The sequence below is a fragment of the Sciurus vulgaris genome, assembly GCF_902686455.1.
Source record: "Sciurus vulgaris genome assembly, chromosome: 6".
In the NCBI taxonomy this organism is placed as follows: Eukaryota; Metazoa; Chordata; class Mammalia; order Rodentia; family Sciuridae; genus Sciurus; species Sciurus vulgaris.
In genome coordinates, this window is record NC_136466.1 from 33,573,638 (window position 1) to 33,597,822 (window position 24,185).

Consider the following 24,185-nt stretch of genomic DNA (forward strand, 5'->3'; position numbering starts at 1 on the left):
CATCAGTCATTGGTCTGTTATTAGCCTGTGAACTACTTAAGAATAGCTCCCCTCAACATTTTCTTGCTTTCATGCCCTCTCCTCCTGGCTTTCACTGACTCTCTCTCTCTCTCTCTCTCTTCCTCATTTTCTCTCTTTTACCCTGCAGGGAGACACTCTGCCTGTTTGCTTAATAAAATCTCGTACGTGAGTTTTCACGCCCAAAGTGGTTTCTGGGTGCTTTCACTGGGGACCAAGCTTTTAACAGGTGGGTCTTGGGGAAACATTCATGATCCAAACTACAGTGCATACAATAGGATATTATTCAGCCATAAAAAAGAATAGAGAATTGACTTATGGTAGAGCATGGATGAACCTTGGAAACATTTTGCTAAATGAAATAAGCCAGACACAAAAACCCATAAATTGTATCATTCCATTTATATTAAATATTAAGACTAGGCAGATTCATAGTGACAAAAAGTAGATTAGAGGTTACCAAGGACTAGGGAAGTGGGGAGGAGTTGTCACTGAATGGTTAGAGTTTCTCCCTGGGATGATGTAACAGGTTGGACGTGGTGGCCTTGGTAGCACTGCATCCTGTGACTATAACTAATGGTGAGCACGGCAGTTCCATGTTATACATTTTTACTGCAATAAAACATTAAAAAAAAAAAACTGGGGAGATAGCTCAGCTGGTAGAGTGCTTGCCTCACAAGCACAAGGCCCTGAGTTCGATCCCCAGTACAAAAAAAAAAAAAAAAAAAAAAACCAAAACAACAAAAAAAAAAAAAAAAAAAAAAGGAGGTTTTAGCAAAGGAACAATTCTTCGAGTTTGTCTGAAGAAGGAAAAAGCTACATGACTTGGTGCTATATAAACACTGAAAGCATTGAGAGCTAATGAGACGAAGGTGTCTTTGGCCCTGAGAGATCTAAAATGTGTTTTCAGTTTATAAAATGAAATTTGGAAACATGACCTGGATGTTTTGCTTTCTGTAATTTGGGGGCAGGAGCAGGGAAGAAGAGAAAATCTAACCAGGCAAGTTACTGCTTTTGGAAAACAACCAACCATACAATAGGTTTTTTCCCTCTCAAATTAAGACATTGATTTAGCCCACATGAATCTCAGCCCAAACATACTGTAACAGGAACAGTTTTGTCTCAGTGTCTACCATACACCTAGACTGGGAAAGGCCTTTCCCCTCCTTCCCATACAGACACCGGGTCAGTTTCTTGGTCTTTGGTTTTTGGTTTCCTTGTAGTGCTGGGGGTTGAACCCAGGGCCTCGTGCATGCTAGGCAAGTGCTCTGCCCCTGAGCTGCATCCCATCCTGAGATTGTTTAAAAGTTACAGCCATGCAGCAAGGAACATTGAGGCCACTTACAGCTGGGCACGCACTCTCTGTGATCCTCAGAGAGTCTGATGACATGGTCAACACCAAAAGTCATAATCCACACAGGCACCAAGCATCCATGAGGGTCCTGCCTGGGACCAACATCAGCTTATGAGGACCAACAATTAATTCTGCCAAAGGGTATCCTTCCTTCTAGTTTCCCCTCCATCTTTATTACAGGTTGACCATTCTTTATCCAAAATGCTTGGGACCAGAATGGCCTCAGGTATCATATTTTTTTCAGATTTTGAATACACATTTGCACATGCATAGTCTCTTAGGGATGAGACCTGAGTCACTGGTATAAACCTTAAACGCATAGCCTGAAGGTGATTTTACATAACACTGTTAGTGCACCTGTGTGTTGACTATGACCCATCACATGAGGTCAAGTATGGAATCTCCCAGTCATGTTGGAACTCAAACAGTTGTGGATTTGGGAGCATTTTGGATTTTGAATTTTTGAATTAGGTATGTTCAAACTATAATAAGAAGGTTCATCTAGAACCTTTGGACACAAAGGTGGTTTTATAATACAATTTTAACCCAGAGATAGTTTTAGTTGCAAGTTGGGAGTCTCCTTCCCTGCATCCTTGTGTGTCCCAAGTACAAACTTCCATTTATGCTCTGAACTAAACTATTGAGAAACTCCTTGCTATCATTTTCCTATACTTGGATCTTAAATGTCACTCAAAGGCCTGTAAGATAAAGGTTTGGTCCCCAGAGGGGTGCTATTAAGAGGTGGTAGAATATTTAAGAGATGGAGCCTAGTGAAAAGCAATCCAGTCACTGGGGATGTGCTTTGAAGGGGATTGTGGGACCCCAGTCTCTTCTTCAGTCTCTTTTTTGCATCTTGTTCATGAGGTGAGCAGTTTTGCTCCACCATGTTCTCCCACCATGATGTGCCAATAGGCCCAATAGGAACAGGGCCCCTCAACCATGAAATCAAACCTCTAAAACTGTGAGCCCAAATACACCTCTTCTCCTGTAAGTTGATTAACTCAGGTATTTATTACAGCAATAGACTGATGTAGCCAAGTTCTCAGCAATCTACAGGGAACAGAGTCGAAGATGTGTCATTGGAAACTGGCCAGACAGCACAGCTCTAAAGCTCTGTTCCTGAAATCTTCATCTTCTGTGTCCATGGAAACACCAGGAGGGGTGCTTTTGTATCTTTTTTATTTATTGACATGCTTTATCAATGCATGTAATTATTTCCACTACCAAATCAACGGCGCGTGTAAAATCGGAACCAACATCCCCAGGCAAAAATTCACCGAGACCTCGAATGACAAACAGTTATAAGGAAACTGCTAAATGTGGTCAACACACATCCCAGATTCTGTTGGTCCTGTTCTCCCAAGAGTCCACCCCCTGGGATGGAGCCATAGCACTGCTGTTACTGAAGGAGAGATAAGCTGCTGTACCTGGGTTCTGAACATGGCTTTCACTCACTCCTACAGATATTTCTGGAGACCTCTCCTGCCTATGGCTGTTCATTCATGTGACTTTCGACAGGGACTTTGAAGACGCAAACATCAATGAGAATGAGTGTCAATAGGGATATTTGTTCTGTGTGGTAGGGTTAGGATCTCTGGAAAATAATTGCTTTCAGTAGGGCTTTTATCTTCAAAGTTCAGAACCGAGTCAAATTAGCTTAAAAATGAAGAGAAGACTTAGCCTATTTTGACTGAAAAATCCATGAAGATTCAGGAATTGCTGGATCCAGGTGCTGTAATAATATCCTCAGGGATTCTCTCCTTCCCCATATTTTGGTTCTATTTTCTCCATGTTGGCTTAATTCTCAGGAGACCCCTCTTCATACTGTGGCCCCAGCAGCTCTTAGTCCCACATCTGGCTGGCTAAACAACCCCAGTGGAAAGAGATCCTCTATATTTAAAAAGTTCTAGAGAAATTATGGAATCTGCTTCTTTGGGGAATGACTGGGCCTTCTGCTTATCACTAGACCCGAGGTATTATACCCCAAGTCACATAGTTTGGGAATGGGCAAGATGGGGTTACCTTAAAGAAAGAAGGGGTGTCAGGTCAGCCACAAAAGACTGTAACCTCCAAAATGTGGATTCAAACCTGGGGCTGTCATCTGGGGTTCCCTAGGCCTCTCTCCTCTGCTTGCAGACAGCAGGCTCAATACTTGGCAGGTTTGATTCTGTGCTCCTTGTAGTTCTGTTTATTATATTAAGACCATGTGGAATTGTTGCTATCCTTGCTCATCCTCCAACCAGGGCCTCCTCTGCCCCAGTTCCTCAGGGGGCGGTGGCAGGTCAGAGATCGTCCAGGCCACAGAGAGCAGATGAGGGAGGAGGACTGAGTGCAGAGTCTGGGCGCATCCTGCAGGGCATATGGTGGAGGAGGGAGTCAAAGGCCAAGGAGAAAGAGGTGGGGAGCTGGGTCCCAGGTGTGCAGCCCAGGCAGGGCTCAGGGAGGCTGAGGGGAGGCTGAAGAAGAGAGGCCTCAGTGAGGTAAGCATGGGGCAGCCTGGGATGCTGGTCAGGGAAAGATCAAGTGACTCCAGCCTGGTGTGAGCTGACTTTCGGTCACCCTGAGAGCTGTTCCTTCTGTTCTGGGGTGAACAGCTGTCTAAATGTTTTTGGAACACAATCCCTCTAGCCTCTACTTCCATTATGAGGAGCCTAGGCTGTTCTTGCCTGTCTGTCCGGAGTGCCTGATCCTCGCTTCTCCCTCCCCTGGGCCTCTGCCAGCACCAGCAGGCCCCTGGGGCACCTTCTGCCTCCAAGGCATTATCTCCTACTCAGGTTCTATTTCCGGGAGACGGAAGGCCCGATGGCTGGGGCATCACAAGCTCGCACTGGGCACATCAAACGTACAAAGTGTCCTCATGACTCAGTAATTAACAGGATGGGGTGCCTGGTCTCTTTAAAGAACTGGAGACACACAAGAATACAACCAAGTTAACCACGTACGGCATACCGTGGGGTCTCCCCAGAGGGACCTTGCCACTTCTGGCTATAAGCTGCTGCCTTTAGAGCAGCCTAGACATAGGACACCTGGCTGATGGAGGCATGGTCCTGGCCAAACGCAGCTTCTCCTTCCTCAGATAAACAGCCTGAAGTGGAAAATGCCACAATGAAACATTTCCAGGATTTCTTGGACATGAAACAATTCCCCACGCTCCCACATGCCTCCCCCCACAATGGTGACTTAAGTGTCAATGAATCAGAAACACCTGGACATTTTTCTTAAAATAGAACTGAATTCTAAATTCAAGGGGAAAAAGCCGAAACACATTTGGAGCTTTGGCAAACACAATGGCTTTCAGTTCAGACATCTGTCTATCTCTGAATGCAATGCCTGATCCCTTCAGTTTCCTTTCCTTGCAGTCTCGCCCACCAGGTGCTAATTCCTGCCTCTGGGTCTTCTTCTATCTACAGTTCTACCCCTCAGCTTGTTTGTCTTCTAGAAACCCTTGTCCCTTACTTGTGACAAGTCCTGGCTTAAATATTCATCCTTTTTGAAGTTCCTCTTCAATGAGGCCACTCAGGATTATTCATTCTCTCTTCATCCATTTTACACCCTCCCCACAGAGGATATATTTACAAGTCCATTTTCTGTTGCTAATAAACCACATGCTGCATATGTTATAAAGAAAAGAGTTTTCTTCAGCTCAGGTTTCTGGAAGACTAAGGTCAAAGGGCTGCATCTGGTGGTGGCCTTCTTGCTCTCAGTGAGGAGCACAGGGCATCACATGACAAGAGACAGGGATGATGAGCACGCGTAAATCTGTCTGGTTTCCTCCTCTTATAAAGGATTCAACCATGAGAGTTCCACCCTGATGTCATTCCATCCCCATCACCTCCCAGAGGCCCAGCCTCTAAACACCTAGTTAGACTAAATTTCCATCCTCTTAAGACTTCGCAATGGGGATTAAATGCCAACATGAATTCTGGAGTGGACATATTCAGATAGCAGAGGGTACGTCTTATCTACTCCCCTTTTCTGGTAACTACAGCTTCATTTTCCTCCCTAACCTACCATAGGTTGGGTAAGACTGATCCAACGCCTCACTAGCCACAAGGATAGGCATGTATTTCTGGCTTGGGCATCTTCCCCTGGACACAATGATTGGTTCCAAGAAGATCAAGGGACTTGCATGAGTTAAATGAGAGTCCATCCCTCAATCTCTTGATTTTTCCTGAAACTAATAGAAAAGAAGTACTTAATGTTCCCTGGGATTTCTGAGCCTGCTGTTGTTGCCACCCTGTCTTCGCTTAGAGAAAGCATTTATTGCTATGTAACAACATAACCTAAAATGTAGTGGCCTAAAACATCAAAATGTTATTTCTTCTGATTGGATGGATAAACTGGACATCTGCTCCACATGGTCATGGCTGAAGTCATTCATGTGGCTGTATTCAATTAGCAGCTTGTGGAAGATGGCTTCACCCTCCAAGGCCTCTCTCTAAGTCTCCTCTAATTATTCAGTGGTCTAGCCCCAGCATGTAGATAGCTGGGCAGCTGGGTTTCAAGAGGGCCCATTTCAGGAAGACAAGCCTTAATGCACAAGAAGCTTTTCAAGTCTCTAGTTGTGTCACACTTACTAACATGCAATTGGTCAAAGGAAACCACACAGCTAAGCTCAAGGGCCACATGGGAGGGACATGAGCATGGCATGAGTGTCAGAGGCACAAGCACTGGGGGCCACCCAGGTAGGGCCCTATCTCAGAGGCAGAGAGGGGGAAGGCTTTTATGCTATTGTCCTGGGACCCAGCTATGCCTGAATTCAAAGATCCGACCCTGGACTTTCCAGTTACATAAACCAAAAGCAAACAAAACCCCTCCCCCACCCCACTTTGTTTCATAAAGTCATTCTGAGTTAGGTTTTTGTCATTGACTAATACAGAGACCAATGTGGCCTCTTTGGCAGTGGGGACACAGACTGAAATCCAACACAGCTGACATAGGCAAGGGAGTTGCCAGTTGTCTGTCTCCCCTCCAAAATTACAGATTTCCAATGAATGGGGTCAGATCTCAGATCTGATTTAATACTCCTTATGCCTAGCATAGTGCTAGACACATAAGAAAAGGTTAGTAAAAACTTACTGTTGAAGTATATTGATCCATTTTCTGTTATTGTAACAAAATACCGGAGACTGGGTAAATTGCAAAGAAAAGAGATTTGTTTAGCTGAAAGTCTAAACAGCATGGGGCCAACTCTGGTGAGGGCTCCCCTGGCTATGTCACATCAGGGCAGATGGCATCATGGTGGGAGCACGTAGGAGGGAGAAATGCCTCGGAGAGACAGAAGCCATTTAGGGGTCAGGTTCAATCTTTTATAACAATCTTCTCTTGAGAACTAACAAGGAAGTCACATCAATTCCTTCCAAGGCAGTACCCTTGATGATCCCCCACTCGGCCTCACATCCTACCAACTCCTAACACCACTGGGGGCCAAGCTCCAACACATGAGTTCTTGGAGCACACACTCAAACCACATCCAAATAGTAGCATGAACTTATGTAGTTTCACATATTGATCACATATTCCTAAGCCTTATGTTGTCAGATAGCAACTCTCAAAATTAACTAGGTATTATTTACCTTTTAGACTAAGTAAAGTCCCACTCTACCTATCAGCCTGGGGCTTTCCAAATAAGTTCACACCTACTCAGTCATTCTCTGTAACAGGTCATCTATAGCCCTGCTCCGAGAAGTCCAGCCTCTCTTGAAATCTAGAATAGTGAGGGTAAGCAGGAACAAACAGGAGCACTGAACTTGAAATCTACAGATGCTTAGTGGTTTTCAGCATATCCACAGATTCTTTGGCACTGTTCCCATCCAAAGGAAGAGTCTAAGCCTGGTGCAGTGTTGTGCATTTGCAATGCCAGCTAGCTGGGAGCCTGAGGCAGGAGGGTCACTTGAACTCATGAGTTTGAGACCAGCCTGGGCAACATAGAGAAATACCATCTCAAAACAACAACAACAACAAAAAAAAAAAAAGCAAAAAAAAAGTCAAAGTCTAACTTCTGTCTCCTTGAATGTGACTTGCTTCTAATGAAAAGAATGTGGAGGAGTTATGTCACATAACTTCCCAGGTCAGTTAAAAAGGATGACACAGCCTTCTCCTGAATCTCTCTTGGGCCCCTTACTCCTCACTTTGGAACCCAATAACAATGTTGTGAGGAAGCCAAGCAGCCTTGTGAAAAGCCCAAGTGGAGGAGATCTGCCCATGGCTCTTGGCTGAAGTCCCAGCCAACATCCAACATTACTTGCCAGGCAGGTAAGCAAGCAAGTTTTTCAATGTCCCCAGCCCAGACAGAGGCCAGCTGTCCTCTCTGAGCGCTACTAAAATTTCAGACCCATATGTAAAACAAACTTTGTGTGTGTGTGTGTGCAGTATTGGGGTTTAAACCCAGAGCCTGATGCATGCTAGGCAAGCACTCTACTACTGAGTTATAGCCCCACCCCCCAAATAAACATTTGAAGATACAAAGTTTTAGCATCACTTGTAATAAAGCAGTAGATAACGGAAACAAGATGCAAGAGACTTTAGAGGTAATAGAGTTAAACTCACCCATTTTGCAGATGGGAAAATGTCCAGAAGATGGAAGTAAGTTGGCCCAAGGTGACCCAGAATGGGACATGAATCTAGTGCTTTACATGCTTGGGGTATACACAACTATCATTCCAGACCCCCTTCTCCCTGTCCTAGCTCTGCAAGGATGAAGGTCTGCCCACTAAGGATAGAGGGATGGGTAGGTAAAAAGATTCTGGGATTTTGAAAAATCCCTAAGCAGCTGTCCCAACCCCAGACTACCCACCTCCAGAATTATCATCGTACAAGGAAAATAAATCCCGGTGGGATTAAGTTAGAGGTTCTGTTATCTGCTTCCAAATGCAGGTCTAGGAGATGCATTGGATTTCAAACTGCATTGGACCCAAAGTCCCTACCAAGATCTTTCCACTTAATTTTGTTACTCTTGCAGAAAACCATATAATAGAGCTATGACTACCAGGGGCCAAGTTCAGAACTTCCCAGTGCCCAGCTCTCTGCTCAAGTTCTCTATCTATTAATAGCAAGTGCATCCTCCATGCTCAGCCTTTGGAGCTGCCCCAGTATCCTGCCTGTGCCCTCTGGCCAGTGAAGGATGCTGTTGCCTGGGACTTCTCTTAGCCTTGCAGTTCCTGAGCTATAGCATCAGGCTCAATGTGGGTCACTAAAGCCCTCAGGAGGGTGAGGCATGATGGATCATGCAGCCCCCAACAGCAACAAGAGGCCCCCAGTGAAAGGGCACAGCCCTGGTCCCCCCGCCAACACACACATGTGAAAATGCACGTGGTCTGGCTTGGGTGTGTCCGAGACCCCCTTTTCAATCCCTGCCAGGTCTGAGTGGCCTCTGCAGATGAGGACTCCAACTGAGGGATTTATACCAGGCCCCCCCCCCTTTTTTTTTTTAACTTCTGAGTCTGTTTACCTGGTTGTGATTTCATATTATCCCTTTAAAAATAATTAGATCATTAAAGAGGAATCTCTACTAACCAGGTCTTGGGCAAGGCTCACTTCTGTAGTTGCCTTCCCTAATCAAAAAAACATGGAGGGTAGAAATGTCCTTTTTAGGAGCAGCTGTGCAGAGGGGACATCAGAGTGCCCATTCTCTTAAGGCTGTGTGCATTCAACTGAAGGGCACCCAAGGTGCCCCAGGAAGTTAGGCAGAAAGCTTCAGAGAGTTAAACTCAGGCTGATCCCAGACAGGGCTAAGGTCTGCAAGTTATAGCTTATAAAGCCATCCGCCCCCGTGAGTTCATTTGAGTAAACAATCCCATAAAATGGTGTGTGTTGGGGGGGCTGTTGTCCCTATTTACAGATGAGGAAACTGAGTCTTTAGTCTACATACAAGTGAATGCGTGCTATGGAGTGATCTCCTCCTCAATCACATGTTGAAGTTGGGGAATCACATTTGGAGTTGGGATCCTATGAAGTGATGGGGCTTAGGGCAACCAAGATAGAATTAGTGTCCTTATAAGAACAGGAAGACTCTTGAGCTCCTCTCTCCACCATATGAAGACACAGCAAGAAGGATCTGTCTACAAGCCAGGAAGAGGGTGCTCACCAGAACCCAACCATATTGGCACCCGAATCTCAGACTTCCCAGACTCCAGAACTGTTAAGAAATAAAATTTATCTTATTTTAGCCACCCAACCTATGATAACTTGCTATAGCAGCCTCAACTGACTAAGACAATGGGGCACCTGATTGGAAGCCCCCCAGCCTGCACCACTGGAGTGAGTCACTTAACCCCCACCCACCTTGAGATTAAATTACCCTGAGTCTAAGATGGGGAATTGCCTATCTTCCAGGGCCTTTGTGAGGATAAGTGAGATTGCAAGTCCACCATGACCTGAGAAACAGGCATATCTGAGTTTATAAAAATGAAATATAATTTTTTATTGCTATAAAATAGATACAAAATAAATTCATCATTTTAACCATTATTCAGTCTACAGTTCTGTGGCATTAAGTACATTCACCCATCACCACCAACCATCTCCAGAACTTTTCTTCTTCACAAACTGAAACTGTGAACCCATTACACAATAACTTCCTGTTCCTATCGCCCCAGCTCCCTGGCAACAACCATTCTACTTTCTGTCTCTATGAACTTGACTATTCCAGGGACCGTGTAGAAGTGGAACCATACAGGATTGGTCCTTTTGTAACCAATTGACTTCACTTAGCTTAATGTCCTGAAGGTTGTTCCGTGTTGAAGCATGTTCTAGAATTTCCTTCCTATTTATTTATTCATTTATTTGGGGTGGGTACTGGGGATTTAACCAGGGGCAATTTACCACTGAGCCACATCCCCATCCTTTTTATTTTTTATTTTGAGACAGGGTCTCACTCAGTTGCTTAGGGCCTTGCTAAATTGTTGAGGCTGGCCTCGAATTTGCAATCCTCCCATCTCAGCTTGCAGGGATTACTGGCCTGCACCATCACACCCAGCAGAACTTCCTTCCTTTTTTAAGGACAAAAGTACACTGTGTCTTTGTACCACATTGTATTTACCCATTCATCTGCCTGGGAATTTAGCATCAAGAGCAGAGGAACTGGAGGTGAGCCACCCAGCTCTCCTTCTCACAACTCATCCGGAAGGACTTTTTCACTCTTCAGCTCACTTGTTCAGCCCCAGTCTACCCACTTCACTTCTTTGTATGATTCACTCAGAAACAAAAGCACAAGGAGACGCGCGAGAAGCCATGCTTGTCCACCTGTCTGTGGTGAAGACCCTTCATCTTTTTTAGTTTTTCTTCTCACTTCTGATTTGTCAGGGACCCATACTTATATAAAGTACATAAAACAATGTAGTAGAAGAATAAAAATTTAAAAAGTAGGAAACATAAAAGTACTAGCCCTTTTTTTAAAAAAATTAGATTCAGCAAACATAAAATTACTGGGTAAATTGCTATAAAAATTTCCAAACATTCCCAATTTCTGTTCTAATCTTGTTACAAACCTATAACAAACAGTTCAAGGGCTGGCACTCATTTGCAAACCACACTTATTTATTTATTTACTCTTGCGGTGCTGGGGATCAAGCCCAGGGCCTCGTGCATGCTAAGGAATTGCTCTACCACTGAGCTGCACCCCAGTTCCGCAAACCACATTTCGAGTAGCACTGCCTGCAGCATTCTTTTGCAGCAAAAAAAAAATGAAACAACTAAATGACCATCAATAAGGTAGTTGCTAAATACACTTTGGTATATCCACATTATGGTTTGGCAATAAAAAAAATAATGAAGCATATGAGTCAGCAATTCCACTCCTAGGTATCTGCCCAAGAAAAATGAAACCATATGTTTCCATAAAAACTTGTCCAAGAATGTTCACTGTAGCATTATTCTTAATAGCTAAACAGTGAAAACGCAAATGTCCATCAACTGATGAATAGGTAAACAAACTGTGGCACATCCATACAATATAATATCATTCAGCCAGGAAAAGGAACATAGTACCAGTACACACTCAAACATGGATGAATCTTGACAATGTTATGCTAACTAAAAGAAAACAGACACAAAAGGACACATAATTGTGCAACTAATTTCATATGAAATGTCCAGGATAGACACATATATAGACATAAAAAGTAAATGTGTGGTTACCAGGGACTGGGAGTGATAAGGGAAATTGGAAGATGATAGCTAAGGGGTTTCTCCACTGAACAATGGAAATGTTCCAAAAATGATTTTGGTGATGGTTGCACAACTCTGTGCGTACACTAAAAAATACTGGGCTGAGGGTACAGTTCAGTGGTAAAGAGCTTTCCCAGAATGCACAAGGCCCTGGGTTTGATCTAGCCCCCCCCTACACACACATATTGAACTACATATTTTAAGTAGATAAATTGCATGATATGTGAATTATATCTTAATGAAGCTATTATAAGAAATGAAGCAAAGTCCTATAGCTTTTAAACAACTGAATTATTTGAAACCTAATTAAAATCTCAAACTTGGATGTTTTTACTAGTGGAATATTCCAGAAGTTAAGGAAAAGGCAATACTTGATCTTAACAGAAATTCTTCCACACAACAAAAATAGGGCTACCAATTCCCAACTTGTTTTTTAAGAGCAATGTAACTTTGATACCAAAACCTAACTATAAAGGACGTCAGTCCAACTCTCCATTAAGACAGAAGCAAAATCTCTAAATAAAATATTAACAAATTAAATCCAGCAATACATTAAAATAATATATCCCCATCCAATTGAGGTTTCTTCTAGGAATTCAAGGGTGATTATCATTCTAACATCATTCTATGTAATTCACTGTTTTGGCAGGGAAAAAAAGGAGGAGAAACTTATGATCATCTCATAAATGCAGAAACATCATCTGACAAATTTTAACACCCAATCAAAACTTATTTTTTTTAAAAAAGCTTCTTAATGTTTCCTCGGAGTTCAGTTATGAAACCAGGATGCCTGCTATTGCCAATTCCATTCAGCACGATGGGAGATTTCTGCCAACACAACCAGCCAAGTGAAAGAAACAAAAGGCTTATATGGATTGGAAAGGACAAATAAAATTCTATTTATAGAGTGTATGAGAGAAAATACATGGAAAATCTAAAAGACTATTAGACTATTAGAATTAACAAGTGAACTTGGCCAGGTCATTTGATACAAGGCAATACGTAAGTCATCAGCAACACACAGAATGCAAAAATCTAAAAATACCATCATTTAAAACACACCAAAGAAATGTTAAATTCCTGTGAATAACTAATAGAATATAAGCCAGACCTCCATACTCAAGACTATAAAACATAACCAAGTAAAGAAGACTTAAATACATAGTGATGCATCACATTTGTGAATTGGAGTTTTCAATATTATAAAGATGTCACCTCTCCTTTACTGTCATGTATAACAAAAAAGAAACAAGTGAAAAAGAAACAATATCATTTCTCCCTACGTGAATCTATATTCAATGAATTGTATCTAAAATGTCAGCAGGACTTTTTGTTGTTGTTGTTGTTCTTATCATTTGTTTGGTTGTTGATTATAAAACTTACCGCAAATGCCCAAGAATTGTCAAGGCAATCCTGAGGAACAAAACACTATTTGATATCAACATTTAGTATAAAGTTTTTAAAATTAAAATAATGTGGTATTGGTCCATGGATAGAAAAGAGTCCAGAAATAGACCTGGAAAGCCACAAAACTGACTAAAATAAAAAACAGAAAATGTCAAGTTTCAGTAAGAATGTAGGGAATTGGGGTTCTTGTGCATGCTTGATGAGAATAACACCCTCTTTGGAAAAAAATTTGGTGCTATTTACTAAAGTTATGCCTTATGCCCAGCACTTCCACTGCAAGGTATAAACACAACAGAATGCATCATATGTTCTCTGAAAGATGCATACGAGATTGTTCATAACCGCACTATTCATAAGAGCCCCAAACTGGATAAAACCCAAATGTCCAACAACAGCCCCCCAAAATAAATGAACCACCCACAACTGTCATGGCAACATGAATGGATCTCTCAAACAGAATGCTCAACTCAAGACACACAATAATCCATTCCAAATGAGGTCCAGACAGGCAAAACCAGTCTACTGTGTGAGATATCAGGATTGTGGTTGCCTATGGGGGTACTTGGGAAATCTCTGGGGAGCTGGTCATGGGCTGTTTCTTGACCTGGACACAGGTGTGTCCTATTGGTGAAAATTCATCAATATGCAAACTTCTGATAAGTGTTCTTGTCTGGAGTATGTTACATTTTGATTAAAAGTTTTAAAAATTAATAAGGCAGTCTAGGTGCAGTGGTGCATGCCTGTGGTCTTGGCTACTTGGGAAGCTGAGACAGGAGGATGGCTTGAGCTGAAGAGTTTGAGACCACCAACCTCAGCAACATGGTGAGACACCATCTCAGAAATGGTAACAATAATAATAATGAGGCAGATGTGATGGGCTGACGGATCTGGCTCCATGAGAATGTTATAGGCCAGACTCTAAGGGAAATGACTAAACAGACTCCATTTTGCTCTGAGACTCCATGTTATGTAGGAAATAAGCTTCTCCCATGGGAATACCCCGACTCTGTGCCCATCATCAATTACTTAGTGTGACATGTTTAACAATACAGAATGATAATTCCTATGTAAAGAAACATTGCTCTCTTTTGATCCCTATTGCTCCTAAACAATGTACCATGTGAATGGTGATTGTGTGGATGTTAGTAACCATTCTTTAGTTTGTTCCTAGGTAAGGATCATTTTGACCCACTTCCCCCTCTGTCGATGATCTCATGATGTTACTGTGTAATTTCAAATCATAGCAACAGACACTTATGATTAATGTGATTTTTGGTATAAGAACCCCTACAACCCTATGGTCGGGGCTGTTCTCCCAATAGCCATTTTTTGGGGGCATTGTGTGAGACAGTCAGCCGGCCGGCTTCATAAAAACTCTCAAATTTGGACTTCTCAGTGGTGATCGGTCTGTTCTTAAGTTGCACCCCATAACAGCAGAGAGGTACTAATACGTTGATACTATAGTGGAGAAAGCTATGAATGGTGGCAGACACATAGAATATTAAAGGAGAGCATCCACTGCCTTTATCCCACTTCCTAAGGAAGAGCTTGAGCTTGCCAGCTGGTCACTCTGACCTTCCATTAGGCTGACCAGGAGAAAGAACAGGGAGACCAGCATTAGAAGGAACTGGAAACACAACAGGAGACTTTTATATTGGAAAGGTTGGAAACTATTGGTGTGGAAGAAAATGTGGAAAACATCCAGGAGAGGGAAAAAGGACCAGAGTTCTGGAGGGGAAAATGAGCAGAGTAGAGAGGAAGGGAGAGGGGAGGGCTGGGGATTCGGAGAGAAACCCCCACAGCCCTGCTGATTATATTTTGGTATAAATTTGAACATGCTTCCAGGGAAGAATGGTCCAGGGGCCTCCGGAGTCTATTCAGGTTGGAAGGTCAATGAACAGTACCCCTATGCAAGCACCCCACTGTATCCACGAGTTCTACATCTGCAGATTCAAGTAATCATAGAAAATATTCAGATAACAAATTATGTTGTACTGAATATGTGCAGACTTTTTATTCTTGTCACTGTTCCTAAACAATATGATATAGTAACTATATACTTAGCATTTATAGTGTATTAGGTATTATAGTAATCTAGAGATGGTTTACAATATGGGAGGGTTGTGTAGGTTCTATGCAAATACTACACGATTTTATGAGGGACTTGAGCATTTGAAGATTTTGAGTATTATGAAATCAAAATTTTTTTTTAATTTTTTTTTTTTTTTATTTTTTGCGGTGCTGGGGATTGAACCCAGGGCCTTGTGCTTGTGAGGCAAGCACTCTACCAACTGAGCTATCTCCCCAGCCCAAAATTATTTTTTAAAGTATATTAGATCCCACATTATTTTACTTCTATAAAAGTGAAAATGTGTGTTTGTTTAGGAATAGAAAAAAAGAATGTGTAACAGAATGTAAACAGAACTGATAGAGTATTTACATCCCCGGACAAGAGACTGAATAGGGTGGTGTGATGAGGATGTGAGGGTGACATTTTATTTTATTTTTTTTTAACATTGAGCTATGCTTTTTGGAGAGGGCGGAGAACAGGATCATTTTAAGAAGCGTAGTTTGATTTTCTATAATAAGACCTTTTAAAAACAAAAGGAAAGCCTGCTCAGACTGGGAAGGAAGACTCTGAGGAACAGTAGGGGACCTTCGAGGAGAAGAAAATGGCCTGTTCTAGTTAGCATATAAACCACCTTGATGATAGTTCTGAGAGGTGCAGGACCCCAGCTGAATGAGCCCTAGGGGGATTCTGGCCAGAAGGAGCCTAACTCTTCCCACAGGAAGTCAGGGTCTAAGCCACTGCTTCAGTGGGAGTGGGCAGACATTAATATACCTGGGTCCCTGCATCTCTCACTCACCCCTCTATCACCGTCACCTGTCCTAGTTCACTCAGGCTGTTATAACAAACATCAGCGTCGAAGCAGCCCAAATCTGGTTCTCACAGTTGGCAAGCTCAAGGTCAAGGTGCTGACAGATTCTATGTCTGGTAAAGGCTTGTTTCCTGGTTCACAGAGGAATCTTTTCACTGTGTCCTCACATGGTGGGACTGCCGGAGAACTCCCTGGGATCTCTTTGCAAAGGACACTAATCCCACTGAGGAACTTCCATTCTTGGGACCTCCCTTCTTCCTAACACCATCATCTTGAAGGTTAGGGTTTCCACACAGGAAGGGGAGGGCACAAAGGTTCAGCCCTCCCTTCCCTCCCTCCTACAAACCCTCTCCCACCTGTACCTGTCCCCACACAGCCCTCCATGCATGCCTCCCCCCTCCCCAGAATCCTCTTCTTTCCCCTTCCCCCACCGCCAGCAATGCTGAGGCCAGGGGCCAGGCAGGAGAATCTGACCCGTACAGACCCCTCTACCCTCAGTCCCCAAGTGGGGAGGAGCAAGACAAGGGAATGTATATGTTAGGGTACAATCAGGTATCAAACGGGACTGAAAAGCAGCCCCTTGTTCTCTTAGGGATTAATCCCAAGTCCTGTCTTGTGGGGGCTGGGGGACTGTCATTCCTGGGGCTATTCCCAGTCTCCCTCAGGAAGTGGCCCCCATGAAGAAAATGACAAGACCAATGACCAGAGTCCTCTCTGAGCACTGTGAAGTCCACATTCACAACTGGTTACTACATCACTCCTGGGCAAACTGACTTTTTTAGAATGCACCTCAGTTAATACCATCTGAATTTATCCCCACCTTTTAAACTGGCAGTGCCCCTAATGGGAGGTGAAACTCAGGAGTGGTCACTGTCCAGATCTGTTAGTGGCAAAGCTCAGAGGCATCAAAGTGTTCCCCTGATCAGCCTCCAGGTCACCTGCTGCCCCACCCCACCAGGGGTACACATGGTCTCATCTGTACATTATCTAAGTACATTCTCAGGGCTGGGGATGTAGCCTCACATGTGTCCTGGGTTCAATCCCGGCACCACAAATAATAATAGTAATAATAATAATAATGCCAAATATATGTATATGTAAATAAATTAAATAAAATTCAGTACATTCTTTAGAAAGCAGCACTGGGGGAGGTGGGCATTTGAGATTCTAATGGCAGAGAGAGGTTCAGCCCCTCCTCCACACTGGCCATCAGGTGTCCTCTGTTTGCCAGACTGTTCCATCCTGATGGGCCCGTTCCCCTCACAGCCTCAATGCCTTGAACTTCTTCCTGTGCCAGTCCGTGTGTGAGTGGGCTCCAGGATCCACAGGGGGCTACTTTTAAAAAAACAAAAACAAAACAAAAAGGCTAGACAACAGGCCACTTCAAGCCCATTAGTGTCAAGAAGCTCATGACCTCACGGGGCAGGCAGCTCTATTGGCATTCAGTCTCTTTTCTAAAGACAAGGCTAAAAACTATTTAAAAGAACAGAGGGGAAGAGCTTTTGGGGGTCTTGAGGAAAACTCCAAGGTGAAAGAAAGAAAAGGCTGCCTGCAGATATTCTACAAGGCAGCAGAAGAAATCTCAAGTTCAAGGACTCCCAGAGGAGCCCAGGGTTGCTTCTTTGCTGAGGGATTCAGCACCATAGGAATCAAGAGCCTGAGCATAAATGACATTCTTTTCCATGGGGGAGACCAGGACAGGAAAGAGCCCCTTCTCCAAGCTATGCTTGCTCCCTAATCACCCCCACTGCAACAGTGACAGGTGCCTGGCACCCATCCCCTTGGGTACCACAGCTCACTTTACTTAGAGAATGAGCAGACATTATTAGATGTCTACTGTGTGCCATGCACTTCTACAGACATATTTTTCAGTTTATCCTTATGATAAACCTGTGACGCACTTTGTATTTGTCCCAAGTTATATGCAAGGAGATGGAGTGAAAAATTAGGAAACTCATCTCAGCTTCGGGAGCCCACAAATGGCACAGCTGGCATTCACAGCCCAGTCCACCTGCATTCAAACCTAGGCTAGGTTCCCCCACCCCACCCCACATGGTATCCTGGGATGCATAGCTGGAGGGACAACTCTCAGCCCATGGAAGCCCCGGGCTGTGGGTAGACACAGGATCCAGGTGCAACCCACAGAACTTTCACTGACTCTCCAGGATAGCAACACACCATACACACCACTGGGTGCAGCTGCATCCAAGAGGCTTCTACTCTCTGGGGGTGCTGCCCTTGGCTCCTGCTGCCTGGGTTCCCAGGCCTGCCCTGCATTGTGTGTGGCCCCAAGCCTCTTTCCTCATGCAGTTTGCTTCTGTGAGCTCTGGCAATTCTTTCAATACTTCTTCTGTTTTAGGCTAAAATTGCTAGAGTTGGTTCCTGTTGCTAATGACCAAAGAACACTAATTTGGTCACCATCCACTGCAACTGTTTCTCAGATCCTCTCTGGTGGAGCACCCTGGCTCCTCCTTCATCCCTGCTCCTCCTTTCCACTCCCTGGGATGATGCACAGACCTTGCCAACTCAAAACTCAACTCAAAGTGGATCAAGGATCTAGGAATTAGACTAAAGACCCTGTGCCTACCAGAAGAAAATATACGCCCAACTTTCCATCATGTCAGCTTGGGAACAGATGTCCTCAACGAGACTCCTAAAACACAAGAAGTAAAATCAAGAATCAAGAAATGGGATGGTATCAAACTAAAAAGCTTCTTCACAGTGAAGGAAACAATCCAAAATGGGAAGAGATAGCCTACAATATGGGAGAAAATCTTTGCCACCTGCACCTCAGATATAGCATTAATCTCCAGGATATACAAAGAACTCAAAAAGCTTGACACAAAAACAAAAACAAAACAAAACAAAAAAACTCCAAATAACTGGATCAATAAGGAACTGAACAGGCACTTCCCAGAAGAAGAAATATAAATGGTCAACAAATACATGAGAAAATGTTGAACCTCTTTAGCAATTAGAGAAATGCAAACTAAAACTATACTGAGATTTCATCTCGATCCAGTCAGAATGGCAATTATCAAGAATACAAGTAACAACAAATGTTGGTGATGTTGTGGGGGAAAAGGTACACTAATATATTGCTGGTGGGACTGCCAATTGGTGCAACCTCTCTGGAAAGCAGTTTGGGGATTCCTCAAAAAACTAGGAATGCAACTACCATTTGATCCAGTTACACCACTCCTAGATATATATCCAAGGGAGTTAAAATCAGCCTACTGCAGTGATGCAGTCACATCAATGCTTATAGCAGCTCTACTCACAACAGTTAAGCTATAGAAGCAAACTAAGTGCCCTTCAACAGATGAATGGATATAGAAAACGTGGTATATAAACACAATGGAATATTACTCAGCTGTTAAAGAATGACTTTATGACACTTGCCAGTAAATGGATGTATCTGGAGACTGTCATGCTAAGTGAAATAGGCCAATCTCAAAACCCAAAGGCCAAATGTTTTCTCTGCTATGTGGATGCTAACACACAAGAGAGATGGGGAATAGAAGTTCAGTAGATTAGACAAAGGGGAATGAAGGGAAGGGAGAGGGTAGGACAGGAGAGGCAGTGGAGTCAAACTAACATGACTTTTCTACGTACATATATGACTACACCACAGTGAATCTCCGTAGCATGTACATCCACAAGACTGGGAGCCTAACTAGAATAAGACACACTTCATGTTTGTACAGATACATCAAAATATACTCTACTGTCATGTGTAACTAAAAAGAACAAATTTAAAAAAAATTGAGGGTTCGTGAGGGCAGAAGAGACTGGGACAGAGATACAAATTAAAATTAAGAGATTAAGGAAAAACAGGAACATTTCTATGTGTTTCTGCCACAATCGATGTTGTTTGAATCACTTAGCAAGGGCAACTATTTCTGTCCCTGATGTCTGCTTCAATCAGCCCAAGGACAGAAGGCAGGCTGAGGCAACCCCAGCCAAGGGTGAGGCTCTGCTGGCCCATGGTGGGGCATGCTGGCACCACCTCTGTAAGATTTGGGGGGTGCATGGAACCTGGCGAGAGCCCTGGATGAAAAGGGGAGAGGCTCAGGGACTAAGGGACAGAGATGACACAGAGGAAAATGCTCATGTGCAGAGGTGACCTCCCAGTTTTGGGGGGCATCTCTCTGGGAGTGCCCACATTTACACGACTTCCAAATTCTGCTCAATTCAGGCAATTTGGGGACTGGAACAGAATGTACAGGAAGTTGAGCTGAAAAGGGTACAGAAGGCATTTCAGGAAAGATATTGGTGAACTGTTCCCTGTAGGGAATGCATTTCCATGACAGGGAGTGGCATGTACGCCAACCGGAATCCAACAGGATCTGATTCACAGACAAGGAGCCTAGCCAGCATCACAGCAAATGTGAGCGACTTTCAATCATCAGCCCCCGGGGCAAACTCATAACTCAGCCAAGCTGTGCTGTGGCCTGGGTGACATCGAAGACCAGCAAGGAGAAAATAAAAAGTCATGTGGTGAAAACATGAGAAGGAATTGAGAGAAGCAGGATGACATCTGAACACAGAGAGGGTGTCGGCAGTCGTGATAGGCATCCCCGCGGGAGTTGAGAAGCTACTGGGTGCAGGCGAGCGGGGTCTTCTTGGGAGCAAAGAAGCTCAAGATGGACAATGTTGGCCGCAGCAGATTTATTTATAGATTTTTATTACTCCTCCTTTGCAACAGTCCTCTATCAGACTTGTCACTGTCACTTCACAAATCACGCGAACACAGTTACAGAATGAGCTGAAGTCCATGTGCTCCTTTCTAAGGGAGGAGCACACTGTTTCCAACCTCCTGCCTTCAAGAGGGTTGATCACTGGAGGTGGTGACAGGCAAGTGATGACAAACCAACTCTAATACAGAGTCACGGGGACTAGAGTTGAGGGGTACCCAAAGTCTAAGGAATCACAGAGATGAGATGATTAATTCTGCCTAGTAAATGGGGAAGATTTCTTGAAGAGGCAAGAATTAAGTTGGACCCTGAAGAAAGAATATGAGTTCTTCAAGGAAAAAGTGAGGAGGGGAAAGATCCATTTTTAAATTTTGTTTTTAATTGACACATAATTGTACATATTCATGGGACAGAGTGTGATGTTTCAATACATGTACATTCTGTAAAAGTCAAGTCAAAGTATTTAGCATGCCCATCACTTCAAATATTAATCATTTCTTTGCAGTGAGATCATTCAAAATCCTCTTTTAACTCAAATGTATTTGAAATATGCAGTAAATTCTTTCAAAATATACAGTAAATTATTTCAAAATATTTGAAATATACAGTAAATTATTACATCACTACCTTACCATGCAAGGTAGACCACCATAACTTACTCCTCCTAGCTATAACTTAGTATCCTCTGGTCAGTCTCTCTTCATCCCTTCTTCCTCTGCCCTCCCCAGCCTCTGCTAACCATTATTCTACTCTCTACGTCCATGAGATCTGTTTCTTCAGACTCCACGTGTGAATGAGGTCATGTGGTACTTGTCTTTCTGTGCCTGGCTCATTTCACTCAACATAATGTCCTCCTGTTCCATCCATGTTGCTGAAGATGCCAGCATTGCATCTGTGTTAATGGCTGAAGAGCTTTCTATTGTATATCTAGGCCACTGTTCTCTTCATCCATTCGTCTGTATGAGGACCCTTACATGGACTTCATATCTTAGCTACTGTGAATGGTGGTACAGTGAACACAAAGGAGTGACCTCCAGGGTCTGACTGGAAGAAAAGGAGAAACTGCAGAATTCTGAAGGGTATAGAAAGATGGGTCTATTTGAGAGATGGGCCCAGCAAAGGAGGCAGGAATTAGATTGAGAAATTCCAAGATACAGACTTCATACTTGATTCTAAAGATTGTGGAGAACCACTGAAGGATTTTAAACCCATGATCACTTTGCCCCACAGCTAAGGGAAGGCTTAGAAGGGTGATGAGGATCTGACCGTGGCAGCGATAGTGAGGATGATGAATAGGGAAGGACTCAGTTAATGCACAGGAAGCAGGATATCCATGTTTCCCTGCAGAATCATCACAGATATTATGCAAAAAAGTTTTTTGTTTTTTTTTTGCAAAAAAAGTGGGGTAAAACCATGATGTGAAGCTTTTTAAAAATGTGTGTTAGTACTTATAAATCATTTATTATAAAACCCTCTTTTGTGCAAGATCGGTATGCCCTGAATGGTCAAGAATATACATTAACACACTGGTGATGATTATATAATAAAATATGGTAAAAGAAATGACTGGAGAGAGGGCTGGAGTTGTAGCTCAGTGGTAGAGCACTTGCCTAGCATGTGTGAGGCACTAGGTTCAATTCTCAGCACTGCAGAGAGGGACAAGGAAGAAAGAGGAGCCGAGGATGGGAACCATATGAGAAGTAGCCAGGAGAAGGTAGGTACAATGGCTAACAGCAGGTACAGCATGACTGGGCCATGGTGCCCAGATGTGTGGCCAAACATAATTCTGAAGGTTTCTGATGGTGTTTTTGAATGAGACAGACATTTAAATTGGTGGACTTTGAGTAAAGCAGATGGGCCCCTGCAATATGAGGGGCCCTCATCCAGTCAGTTGAAGGCCTGAAATAGAACAAAAGACCAGTCTCTCCTAAGCAAGAAAGAGTTCTCCAGCAGAATGCCTTTGTACTCCCTCTGCACCATCAGTATGCCCTGGTTCTGTAGCAGACAGCATCTGGATTCAAACTGGAACATGGGTTCTTCTGGGTTTCCAGGCTTCAGAAGTGGAACTGCAGTATCAGCTCTTCCCCAGTTTCCACCCCGCCATCCCATCTGCAGATCTTGAGCTTGCCAGCCTCCATATCTTATGTACAATTCCTTAAATCTCTCTCTCCCAATCTACACACGCACACACACGAAAACACACATGACCCCCAATTAATTTTTTTAATTTTTTGAGATGTGGGGGGTCTTGCTATGTTGCTCAGACTTGCCTGGAACTTCTGGGCTCCTCCTGCCTCAGCCTCCCAAGTAGCTGGGACTGTAGGTATGCACCACCAGTCTAGGTTGGTCTCCAACTTATGGTGGTTTGAGTTTTCAACTTTATGATGGTGCAAATGAATATTATTCAGCAGAAACCACATATTGAGTTTTGAATTTTGATATTTTCCTGGCCTGGTGATATGGAGTCCAATCTGCCCATGATGCTGGGCAGTGGCTTTGAGCTGCAGTTCCCAGTGAGTCCAGTGCTCACAAGGGAAAATAACCAACACTTTGCAGTACACTGTGTTACTAAGCTATGATACTCTGTAGGTTAGGGGCATCAAATGCACTTTCAACTCACAATATTTTCAGTTTATGATGTGTTCATAGGGATGTAACCCATTGGAAGTTGAGATATCTATCTATCTATCTATCTATCTATCTATCTATCTATCTATCTATCTATCTATCTATCTATCCACCCACCCACTCACTCATCAATCTTGCACATACTATTGGTATGTTTTTCTAAAGAGTCCTGATGAATACAATAAAAAAAAGAGGCCCACCAGGCTGCAGGCTAAGGAAGGAAGCTAACCCAGCAGCTGTTGCTGTCTCCATGACCCCTGTCACCAATACCATGTACGTTTGGAATGAACACATAGTGAAGGACACCCACTCTGGGCCAGCCCTGTGCCACTGTCTCCACTTTGGTGTGCCATCTAATCCAAGAGCTGACTGCATATCTTCTCTTGGATGTCCCATAATCATGTCAAAATGAACAATTGTGAACAGACTCAATCCTCCCCATCCTGTCCTTGCCCATGAGAGCGAATGGTGCCATTCACTTACCCAAGTCAAAAATCTGTATGGTGCCAAAACTCAGAGTCACCCAATCTCCTCTCCCCCTCATCCCTCCTTTCTCAGTCCACCTTTGGTGTCATGCCAATGTGGTCTCTAAAACAGCATCTGTGCCTCCCTATTCCTACAGCATCAGGCCCTCAGTCCAAGCCCCCATTACTCCAGCCTGAGCAATTGCAACTGCCCCCTGCCACATTCAGTTTCCTTCTTACTCTTCTGCTCTACTTTGTTCTTAGGTACTCCTCCAAGGCTATTTTCCATCCTACATCAACTTCAGCTTTTTCATACATAAACTGGCAATGATAGTTCTCTGTTTGCAACCCAGAAAGATTTCCACTGTTCTTACATAAGATGCACACTTCTCTGTGTCCAAAGGGCCCACCTCTCCCACCTCACCTAGCTCTTCCCATGCCCTCCCTGCTGGCTTCAGTTCCCTCCTAGAGGACACCGCAACCTCCTGGTTGCCTAAGAACTCATTGTTCTTGGGGCCTTGGAACTTCTTGGATGGCTGGCTTCTCATCCTGCAGATCCTGATCTCAATGG

General features: G+C 43.5%; 1 protein-coding gene across 1 annotated transcript in view; it reads right to left on the reverse strand.

Moving 5' to 3' along the window:
- Positions 1-24,185, reverse strand: part of COL23A1 (collagen type XXIII alpha 1 chain) — a 384,293-nt gene that overhangs the window by 306,007 nt on the left and 54,101 nt on the right. The gene's annotated exons all lie outside the window — the stretch shown is intronic.